The 11,293-nt window shown below is 36.9% G+C and overlaps 1 protein-coding gene across 1 annotated transcript in view; it reads left to right on the plus strand.

The window, feature by feature from the left end:
* The window catches only part of LOC107553997 (glypican-6-like), a 277,663-nt gene that overhangs the window by 95,283 nt on the left and 171,087 nt on the right, over positions 1 to 11,293 (plus strand). The gene's annotated exons all lie outside the window — the stretch shown is intronic.

Consider the following 11,293-nt stretch of genomic DNA (forward strand, 5'->3'; position numbering starts at 1 on the left):
CGGGCTTGGGCATCCCCGGAGGGGAATTCCTCACCGTGACCGTAAGCCCAGTCCGCCCACCGCCAGAAAAAGGACGCCCCCGGCTGCCACCAGAGGGAACCCTAGATCTGGGCAGTGGCACGGGCACTCCGCCCCTTTGCAGGTAACGGAGTCTGGTCCGCAACTCCGAGATGGTCATACCCCCGCCATGGGAGCATGAGCCATCCACGAAAGCCACCTCAGCGTGCTTCATGCCCAGGCACGAGAGGCAGCGATCGTGACCATCACCCAGCGCCAGGTAACGACCGCATCCAGAATGCCCGGGTGATACGTTGTCTATAGCAAGACCCACATCGTCTTTATAAAGACGTAACGTCAAGTTTGCCAAGCAACGTCGTCTTTAGAAAGACGCACCCGAATTTGCTCTTTTAGGGGAAAAAGCTCTTTTAGCGTGCTGAGGCGCACAGGGGAGATGATCATTTGCAACACAATCAGGGGGTAGTGCAGCCTGATGTGTGCAACCCACTCGACACGGGAAACCACCACCGCTGAAGCGCCGTCCGCCAACACGAAGAGCTCTCCAAGAGCGTGCTGAACTCGTTCAGTCTTCTCTCCGTAGAGTAGTCAGGAGCGGAACGATGTGATCGCTCGGCTCCTCAGCGAAAAGTTGAATATGCGCTGCACCTGCTGCCTACTTATACTCACGCTGTGATCAGCAGCAGCTGGATGCAATAATCGCATGCCAATGTGCATTGGCTCGTTTAGTTTACACTCGAAGTAAATTGGTCCCTCTAAGCGAGATCTCAATTTCGTCGGTCCTCCGACGTGACGTCGAGAGTGACCGACTGAAAGGGAACCATGTTTTTTGGTTGTAACCACGGTTCATTTTCGTAAGGGATATTTTCATGTTATTTTATATCTTTTTATTTTACGGCATGCCTTTGTGAAAATGATTAGGCTATACATACAGCACACACCACATAGAATAACGCTGCGCATTTCAAGGCGCTTCAGTGGATCTTAATGCTACCTGTTTTGTAATGTTACAATTCTTTTTAATATATCAATAAAAAAGTACGACAGGCTTTTACTCAAGTCTTTATCACTTTATTAAAATTAAGCAAAACAAAATGACAAATGTTTACTTTCACAAGCCGTCAAGTATAGGCTTGTAGTAAGCTGTCTCTTGCCTATAGACTCAATCAGGTAACAAAAATGTCGGGAAACGACACCTCTGGCCATTCCGTTGGGTCGTTTGTCCAGTCACAGATACCGTACGGACAGTCCGACCCAATATGGCTCAGTTATTCTACGTATGTTGCTCTGTCGAGCGGCAGAAATTATTTTATGTAGGCCATTCTGAGTCAACACCATGGTTTTCCAATGAGGGGAAAGGATTGTTTTCCCCCACGCCGACTCCGCCCACACAGCTATGACGAGACACCGATCAAGTCTATGTAGTAGATTGTGTGCATCAGGTTTTTCTGCAATCTTTTGATCAATTTGATCATAGAGGCCTATCAAATATGATACTGCAGGCTTTATAGGGTTAATTATAGATGGATTTCACACTTAAATGTATTGTAACGTGCACATATTTGGTCCACAGCATACAGTCCCATTAAATAATTGATGCATATCCGTGAGCACCGCACATAATCGTGATTGAATGTCAATGCATCGATCAGAACATATTATAATCCCAAAAAAAAACGTGTGTTTGACAGAGCATCGCTCCGTTTGTGGTCCCATGCGGCCGTGACACGGTGACAGTAAGATTTCCTCTTCAATTCTGCAATCTGAAACCACACGTGTAGTTCCTGGAAGCCAGCATGCATAAGTAAGTATTGTTGTGATGGGCCAATGTCAGCTGAAGTGACTGTCAGCGAGGGTGGGTTATTCTCAGAAGACGTCGTCCGGCTGTCTCTCTCTCACGGCGGCCAGCGACCTCCATCATCAGGGGAAAGGCTGCCACTCCCAGTAATTTCATCATGTCAGTGCAGATGACTGATTGGAAATTCAGGTCATGCCGTTTTTACCTCTTTTTTTTCTCAAACTGACTAGATGGACAGTTGGAAGAGGTGGCCAGACACTCCTGGAAAGGCTATATGAGATCCATGGCAATTTTATTTAATCTCTTTTCATTTATTTATTTCCTCAGCTACCTCGCTTCGGTGTGTCAAGGATGCCGAGAAAATCGCACTGCCATAATTCACTTTGTTCCGAGTCCCTCTTCTGTTGGATATTGAGTTTGCTCAGCCCAAATCCTCCCTGCTCACTTACTCTGGATGAAAAAAAGTACTGGTTATGATGGATTATTTCTTTTGCTGTTATTTCTGTGTACACATTTTATTTTTATTTATTTTTTGCTGCACCGAGGCACTCAGGGGTGAATTTGCTAAACAGTTGTGCCATTGTATTTTAGTGTAAACACCTTTTATTCGCTAACCAGCTGTGTGTGCTGGTTTAGCATGATTTATATGAAGTCACTGAACAAATTAAGATTATTGTATAGGCCTACTGTAAAAAAAAATTATATGGTCAGTAGGTCTTGGTAACATGTTTTTACATTAACTCATCTAATTATTATTTACGTTAACTCATCTAATTAGTTATAAGAGATTAAACTAGACAAGATTTTAAAATACAGTTTAAATGTTGCATGCACTACAAAAATAAAAATAAATAAAATACAAATAATAATAATTATAGTATATTTGTCATTGTTTTTGTCTTGCTTTCGAGTAAATCCTTTCGATTTAATCCTTAAATCAAGATACAGTTACTTGATATACAAAATGAAGATATTAAGTTATGTTTTCTGAGAAACTGAACAAAATAAAGTGAGTTTACGCTTAAAACAAGAGCAAATATTATTAAGTCTTGGTTTCCCTTTGAATTATGTTGATCGCATTGGCAGATAGTTGTTCTTGTTTTAATCATAAAAAAATATATCTATATACATATATATATATATATATATAATTTTCCTTTCTCAAATAAGTAAAGTTTTAGAATATTTTTGAATTAGCTGGAAATCTTTTACAGTGAGATTGCACCATATTCATAGAAGCCAATGCCATAAGCCTAGTGTGAATGTTCTTTAAAAGTGATATTAGTGTACTTTTTCTATCACTAATGCCTGCAGTACATTATCAAATGATAGCATATGATGAACAAAAAAAAAGCATATATACAGAGGTGAGTTGCACAAATTGTACATTTTAAAATCATAAGATATCATGCATTCTCCTCAAATGGTACTGTGCATTATGTTCAGCACTAATGTTTTTACCATGTTTGAGCCATTACATGATTTGCATAATTCCTTTAGTGAATCATGATGCTATGAGTAGCCGCAACTCATTATTATTGAATCCCCCTTCCGCTTAGTGACGCAGTTAGCAGGTTCATATTGAATTGCATGTTCCCAGAGTAATTTAACAATGTGATCTCATTAGTGTTCAAGTGTGTATCACAGTAAATTAATATTCAAGTATATCGGTGACTGTCCAAATATATATATATATATATATATATATATATATATATATATATATATATATATATATATATATATATATATATATATATACACACACATAATACTGTGCAATATTGAGCCACATGAAGAGTGCGAACTACTTACATTAGTCTAATCTGGACTTGATTTATAAATAAATTAGCCATTCTGGTTAAGTTTATCCATCATACAATTTTTTGCAATGGCATCGTATATGAGAATTGATTGATTTGATTTCAAAACTACCTACTGTAAACAAATCCACATCAAGAAATCATGAAGAAAATGGACTGATTTGATGAGAATTGAATTGCTTTCTAAAGATTTTCACATTTCTAAAGTTTAGATGGTGTTTAAATATTAATATTATACATTTCACATCAAGTATCATGAAGGAAATAATTTTTATTGGGAATTGAATTTATTTGTAAAGACTTTTTTCGTAAAGAGTTTTTTTGTTTGGATTTTGCATACTGTTTTAATATATAAATGTTTAAATGTATATATTGTACGCTTTAAAACTGAAGAAAATGAACTGATTAGATTTAGATTAGATTGATTTGTAAAGATTTTCACGTCTTATAAAGTTGCACAAACACTGCATTTTTAGGCTTTACAGTATGCCGTTTAAATGTTTATATTCTACATTTTAAAACTACCTACTGTAAAAATAGGATCCACATGCACAAGAAATCATGAGGACAATCAATTCTTTGCTACAAACAGTACAAACATGTTATGAAGAGGTTTAGATGAGTCAGGCAGGAATGAGTCTGAGTTGCTGATCAAATTTTAAGTTGACTTACCACATGTAGCCAAAGCAGCTGGTGCTTTAGTGCTTCACACACATTAATGTTTCAAAATACCAGCTCTGTTGGAACGAGCTGTTCATGTTTTTCTGCTTTTCAAGGCCGGGCAGTATATTTCTCCACTTTTCAGCGATTTGTGAAATACATCGGAGACCATTTCACCAGGAGCATGCTGTCAGGATAGGAACTAATTACATAGGGCTTCCAGAAACCGCATAAAATAGTAACATTTGTGATGTATGGTAAAATGTGCTGCAGTAACATGGGCTTCAGCCTGTCAGGGTGGCTCAAAATTATGATGTAGTGTTTACAATTTGCCTTTTTCCGCAGACTCCTCAGCTAATGTTTTGAATCGTATCAGCACCCTTAAATTCTTATCCAAGCATTGTCGGGAGAGGAGATGAATGAGGTCATTTGCTTGCTAACCTCAATTCAGTTTCTGTGGGAATGCTTTTTCTATTGTCATTATTCCCTTGGGTTTTGTGGTGTACATGTGTGTGTTTGAGAGCGTGTGTGTATTTGAACTTGATTAACTAGGTGAGAACCCATTTCCCTTGACATCCAGTTTGGCAGGCATATAAACAGCTGCTCATTTGACTTGCCATGTGTTTTGACCTTGGTGCTCTCGCTTTGACTCTATATGGGCATGTGTTTCTTCTGCATCAAGTTACTGAAAATTCAGTCTTTACATCAGTGTTTCTCCAGCGCTGGGTCATGAACCAGTAATGGGTTGCAGGTCTGTTCAGGATTGGGTCACGGACAGCAAGGAAAAACAATGCTAAATTATCTAAATCCTGATTTTCAAAGGTACCAAATGCCTTGAGAGTCCCAGATGAGAAACATTTGAGCTTTCAGCTCTAGCAGACTCGAGAAAAAAAAAATGTGTGTAGGAAGAAGAGCTGAACATTATAGCAATTTAGACTTTTTGAGAATTTAGAATGTTTGAGAATGACAGCTAAAGTTGATTTTTCTAAAATGGTTATGTCTTGTTTTAAACATAAATGTAAATGCATTCAATGAGTTACATGAATTCTAAATATAATTATATTAAATATAATAAAAATACATTCAAGTAAACAAAAAAAAAAAGTTTTGCTAAAATGTCCATATATGATGCTTGGAACTGAGGTTCATCAGACCAGATAATTTTGTTTCTCACAGTCTGAGCGTCCTTTAGGTGTGTTTTTTTTTTTTTGTGCTAATTTACATTTACATTTACATTTAGTCATTTTGCAGATGCTTTTATCCAAAGCGACTTACAATTGGGGGATACATAAAGCGATTCTTCTTAAAGAGGCAAACAGATACAGGAAGTGCTTGTAATACCAAGTTTCTAGACATTGTTCAAATAAGTACAAGCTAGAAAGAGAAGGAATAAGTAAGAAGATATATATTTTTTTAATGATGAAGTCAAGTAGCTTCGAAAGAGATTAGTTTTCAGCTGTCGCTTGAAAATTGTCAGAGATTCAGCATTCCCGATAGGGGTGGGAAGATCGTTCCACCAGCCAGGAATGGTAAACAAGAATGTTCTGGAAAGTGATTTTGAGCCTCTCTATGATAGTACCACGAGGCGTCGCTCACTAGCAGATCTCAGACTTCTGGAGGGGATGTAGATTCGTAGTAATGAGTGGAAGTAGGCGGGTGCTGAGCCTGTGGCTGTTCTATATGCAAGCATCAATGTCTTGAACTTGATTCGAGCCGCAAGGAGATAAAGAGAGGTGTAACATGGGCTTTTTGGGCTCGTTGAAGACCATTCGTACTGCTGCATTCTGAATCAGCTGTAGAGGTTTGATTGTGCTTGATGGAAGTCCAGCCAGAAGAGCATTGCAGTAGTCCAGCCTAGAAATGACAAGGGCCTGGACAAGAAATTGTGCAGCATGCTCCGTTAGAAAGGGCCTGACCTTTCTGATGTTGTGCAATGCAAACCTGCAAGACAGAGCAGTCTTTGCAATGTGGTCTTTGAAGGTCAGCTGGTCATCAAAGGTTACACCAAGATTTCTGACCAAAGTTGATGGGGTAATTATAGAAGAACCTAGCTGGATGGTGAAATCATGCTGTAGAGCTGAGTAGCGCAGTCTCAGTTGAATGGCCACTCCTGAAACCTGACTGGTTAGCATCCTGTTTGTTGTTCTGTGAAAGAAACAATGAAAAATTCCATGTGTGTTTTCATGTGTCTTCACTGAGGACAGGATTGAGTCTGGCCACACTGCCATAAAGTCCAGATTGGTAGAGTGTTCCAGTGATGTTCATTTCCCCATCTCTATATGTGATCATGGAGCTCAACTAGAGTGACCACGAGCTTCTTGGTCACCACTCTAACCAAGGCCCTTCTCACCGATCGCTCAGTTTGGCCAGGAAACCAGCTCTAGGAAGAGTCCTGGTTGCTCTAAACTTTTTCCATTAAGGATAATCGAGGCCACAGGTTTCTGTGAACCTTCAATGCAGCAGATTTATTTATTTATTTATTTTTTCTGAACTCTTCCCCAGAACTGTGTCTTGACACAATCCTGTCTCTGAGCTCTACAGGCAGTTCTTTGACCTCAGGGCTTGGTTTTCGCTCTGATTGGCTGTTTTGCTCTGATTTCAGCTGTTAGACCTTTTATTGAGAGGTGTGTGCCTATCCAAATCATACCCATTCAGTTGAATTTGCCACACGTTAACTCGACTCACAATACTTATGCAATGTAATCGTTTCAGTTTTTTTTTTTTCAAGAAATGTGCAAAGTTTCTCAAATAAATAAATATAAAGAGTTTAATAACAGTTTTAAAAGCTACCAAATGCATTGCGAGTCCCAGATGAGAAACATTTGAGTTTTCAGCTCAAGCAAAAGCATGTAGGAAGACTGCCGCTGAACATCTGAGCTTGTCTAACAAAACTTTATCCCATCATTTTGTCGCTTTCACCGAATGATGAGCAATTTAGACTTCATTGTAATCAAAGGAACAGATGAGAATGACAGCTAGCGGCTAATTGAAGTAGACATGCTGGAAAGGCCCACTGGGGCTGGAGCTTCACTGAATGACAGCTCTGTGTCTGCAGCTTCGGGACTGTCAGCTGGATCTCACTAGACCTGGTAAAAAACTGCCGCCTAAACGGCTAGCCTCGTAAAAACTGACAGGAATTATTGCAGTGATAAAATTACAAGAGCGGCCTTGTAACTTTTTGTGACTTGGGTTGTTCTTGGTGCCATAATAATTATGTGATTTAAGCCCGAGGAACGGGAGTCTGTTGGTTTTGTTGCTAATGTGAGCTCTGAATCATTTATTTTCAGTTGATGTCATAAATCCTTTACATTTTTCAATAGCCTGGTCTATCAGTAGGCCTATCAATATTGCATATTACAATATAGAATATTGAAATTTGTCAGATTATGGCATGCAAAAGGGGTTTTAAAGGTCATTGCATATTTTTAAAGCTTTGTAAACAATAGTTTTTTAAAAATACATTTTAGACGTTTATAGTGTTACAAAATATTTATATTTCAAATAAATACTTTTATGAATTTCTTACATTCTTACATGAAAACTATGAGCTTCACATATGTGAATAGTATGTTAAACTACATTATAAATAAGCCATTTCCTTTCCCACAAGATGCAAATTTAAATGCACAGCACAGGTTGTGTTGTCAAATAAAACCTTGAGGAAGTGTTCTAAATACAAGCTTCATATTCGAAGTCCTCGCGACCCAGTCTCATTTGCCTTTATTAATACCAGCCTACGCTTTGCTTTCACTCTTCCTGGTGAACGTGTGAGCGACCGGCTCGAGCCACATTTGAGCCCCTAAGAGTCAAAGGCAATTTCAGCTCATTAAAACTCTCCCAAATTCATTAGCGGCAAGTGTAGCAAGCAGCAACCTCAAGGGGAAGAATCGCCAGCGTCCAGTTAGTATGGTAATTCTGAAACGCGCTTAATTCATCAATGGGAACACAAGTCTTAAATTAAAGCATGAAAGTAGAGGGCTTTTTCTTCATCAGCTAATTACAGTCAAAACTGTGTGTGGAAAGAGAAAAAAAGGATTGAGGTCTTTGTTAACTTTAAGGCAAATTTAAGGCAGACCAGATTACATTATTGTAAAGTTTTCAAAGGCAGAAAGTTAAAGGTTAAAGATTACTCACCTTCATTTCTGCTCTCAATAACATAATGTTTTACTTACATATGTACCTTTACGGAAATTAAGAAGGTTTTTACTACAAACAGTTAAACTAAAGTAACCATAAATTAACCATGGTTTTGCTATGCTAACCATAGCTTAACCATGGCACTTGTAGTAAACCTGTGGTTATACTAATGGTAATCAATCCGCATGACTATACACAATGCATGCATAGAGAGCACGTGATCTCTGCAATGCCCAGAAACAGACCCTCCCACCTCTAATAAACATGGAGATGTTAGTCCCATCCGAATTGGTACATGAAAATCGCAGACGTCGGATGATAATAATCAAAACTCAAATGTAGTTAAGAAAACTAGTTGCATCTGAATAGGGATTTAGTCTGTGAAAAGCAAGACTTACAAGGTTATCTGGTGCAATGAGCATTTCCTAAGAAGAACAAGTAGGTGGATTACAAAGTTTGCCAGGCTCATTATATTGAAACTAACAACAATAATAAAGAAGTTTGGGGTCAGTATCATATATACTGTATATATATATATATATATATATATATATATATATATATATATACAGCAAGGAAGCTTTAAATTGATCAAAAGTGACATGTATAATGTTACAAAAGATTTATATTTTAAATAAATGCTATTGAACATTCTATTCATTAAAAATATATATTACAGTTTCTGTTTTCAACTGTTTTCAACATTGATAATAATTCAAAAAAAATTATTGAGCACCAAATCAGTATTTTAGAATCAGTGTGTGTGTCTGTGTGTTAATAAAAAATACAGTAAAAACTGTATTTTTGTGTAATATAACATTTGAAGATATGTTAAAATAAATTTTATTAATGTGAAACAAAGTTGAAATTGCAGCATCAGTACTCCAGTCTTCAGTGTCACATGATCCTTCAGAAATCATTCTGTGTTGATTTATTATCAATGTTGAACAGCTGTGCTGCATAATATATATGTGACCCTGGACCACAAAACCAGTCTTAAGTCGCTGGGGTATATTTTTAGCAATAGCCAAAAAAACATTGTATGGGTCAAAATTATCCATTTTTCATTTATGCCAAGAATCATTAGGATATTAAGTAAATATCATGTTTCATGAAGATATTTTGTAAATTCCCTACCATAAATATATCAAAACTTAATTTTTGATTAGTAATATGTCTTGCTAAGAACTTCATTTGGACAAATTTAAAGGTGATTTTCTCAGTATTTAGATTTTTTTGCACCCTCAAATTCCAGATTTTCAAATAGTTGTATCTCGGCCAAATATTGTCCTATCCTAACAAATATTTGGAACATGTGACGCTTTTTTCAGGATTAATTTATGAATAAAAAGTTAAAAAGAACAGTATTTATTCAAAATATAAAACGTTTGTAACAATATGACTTATTTACTATTAAAATCAATATAACATATCCTTGCTAAATAAAAATATTAATAAACAAAAATTCTGACCCCAAATGGTAGTGTATATTGTTATAAATAAATACGTTGTAACACTGCAAATGCTTTACTCTCACTTCTGATCAATTTAATTTGTCTTTGTTAAAATAAAAATTTATTTACTATGAATCACACTAATCTATGAGTCACACTAATCTTGCCCCAAACTTTTTAATGGTAGTGTATCATGGTTTCCTCAAAAATATCTGTTACAGTAATTACAATAATATATTATAAAAAAAAATTAACTTTTGGTATACTTAATTATACATATCTTCACTGTTACTTTTGATCAATTTAATGCATCCTTGCTAAAAGTATTTAAAATATAAGTAAATGAAAGTATTTCTTAAATTGAGCTGCATGATTTGAGGTGTCATTCATGTCTTTAGCACAAACAGTGATTTCTGTTTGCTTTTGTGCATTTCACAAAGAGAGACTCAAGCGTTACACTGTCAAAGAGCGAGCGACGGGTATATCCAGTCGGTCTGACATAGAAGCTAAATGTTCTGCAGAGACAAAGAGCATGTGAGACAGTAAGGATTTACAGTATTGGTTTTGTTCACTGCCTTCTGGCTGTATGTGATCCTCCGGCTCTCCTGCAGTCACAGCTCTTCTATAAAGCTCATTAGCATCTGTCAACAAACACACACAAAAGAGCTTCACGCCACAGGTCTAATGTCAGCCAAGACCCCGAGAGCACTGCGTAGATGCCGCTGGCTTCACGCTGATCCTGTGTAGGTGTGTATCTGCTTGGAGAAATCCAGAATCACATTGATGAGATGAAGATCATGAGTATTGTCATTGCTGGAGTTATTTTTAAGTTACATATTCTATTAAACTTCATGGGACTGTAAATCCATACAGATGTACTTCACTGAGTAAAACCTATGGAAGCTGTTTTCCACCACGACATGCATAGATAGATTGATAGATAGATAGCTGAGAGGTCTTTCCAGTCATGTGTTATTATATCAGAATTGCAACAGGAAATCACTTGCAGCATTTCTCACTAGTGTCATGGCGGACGCCCAAATGTACTATAATTTTAGAAATACTACTGATGTTGTGTCACACAAGGTAGAATTTTTAGGCGAGAATGTAGCTGTTTAGACTTCAAATATGTGGTTTGTTATTAAAGGGGTCATATGATGCTGCTAAAATTTATGCCAAGAATCATTAGGATATTAAGTAAATATCATGTTTCATGAAGATATTTTGTAAATTCCCTACCATAAATATATCAAAACTTAATTTTTGATTAGTAATATGTCTTGCTAAGAACTTCATTTGGACAAATTTAAAGGTGATTTTCTCAGTATTTAGATTTTTTTGCACCCTCAAATTCCAGATTTTCAAATAGTTGTATCTCGGCCAAATATTGTCCTATCCTAACAAAC

The sequence above is a fragment of the Sinocyclocheilus grahami genome, unplaced genomic scaffold (assembly GCF_001515645.1).
Source record: "Sinocyclocheilus grahami isolate Dianchi unplaced genomic scaffold, SAMN03320097.WGS_v1.1 scaffold488.1, whole genome shotgun sequence".
Lineage (NCBI taxonomy): Eukaryota > Metazoa > Chordata > Actinopteri > Cypriniformes > Cyprinidae > Sinocyclocheilus > Sinocyclocheilus grahami.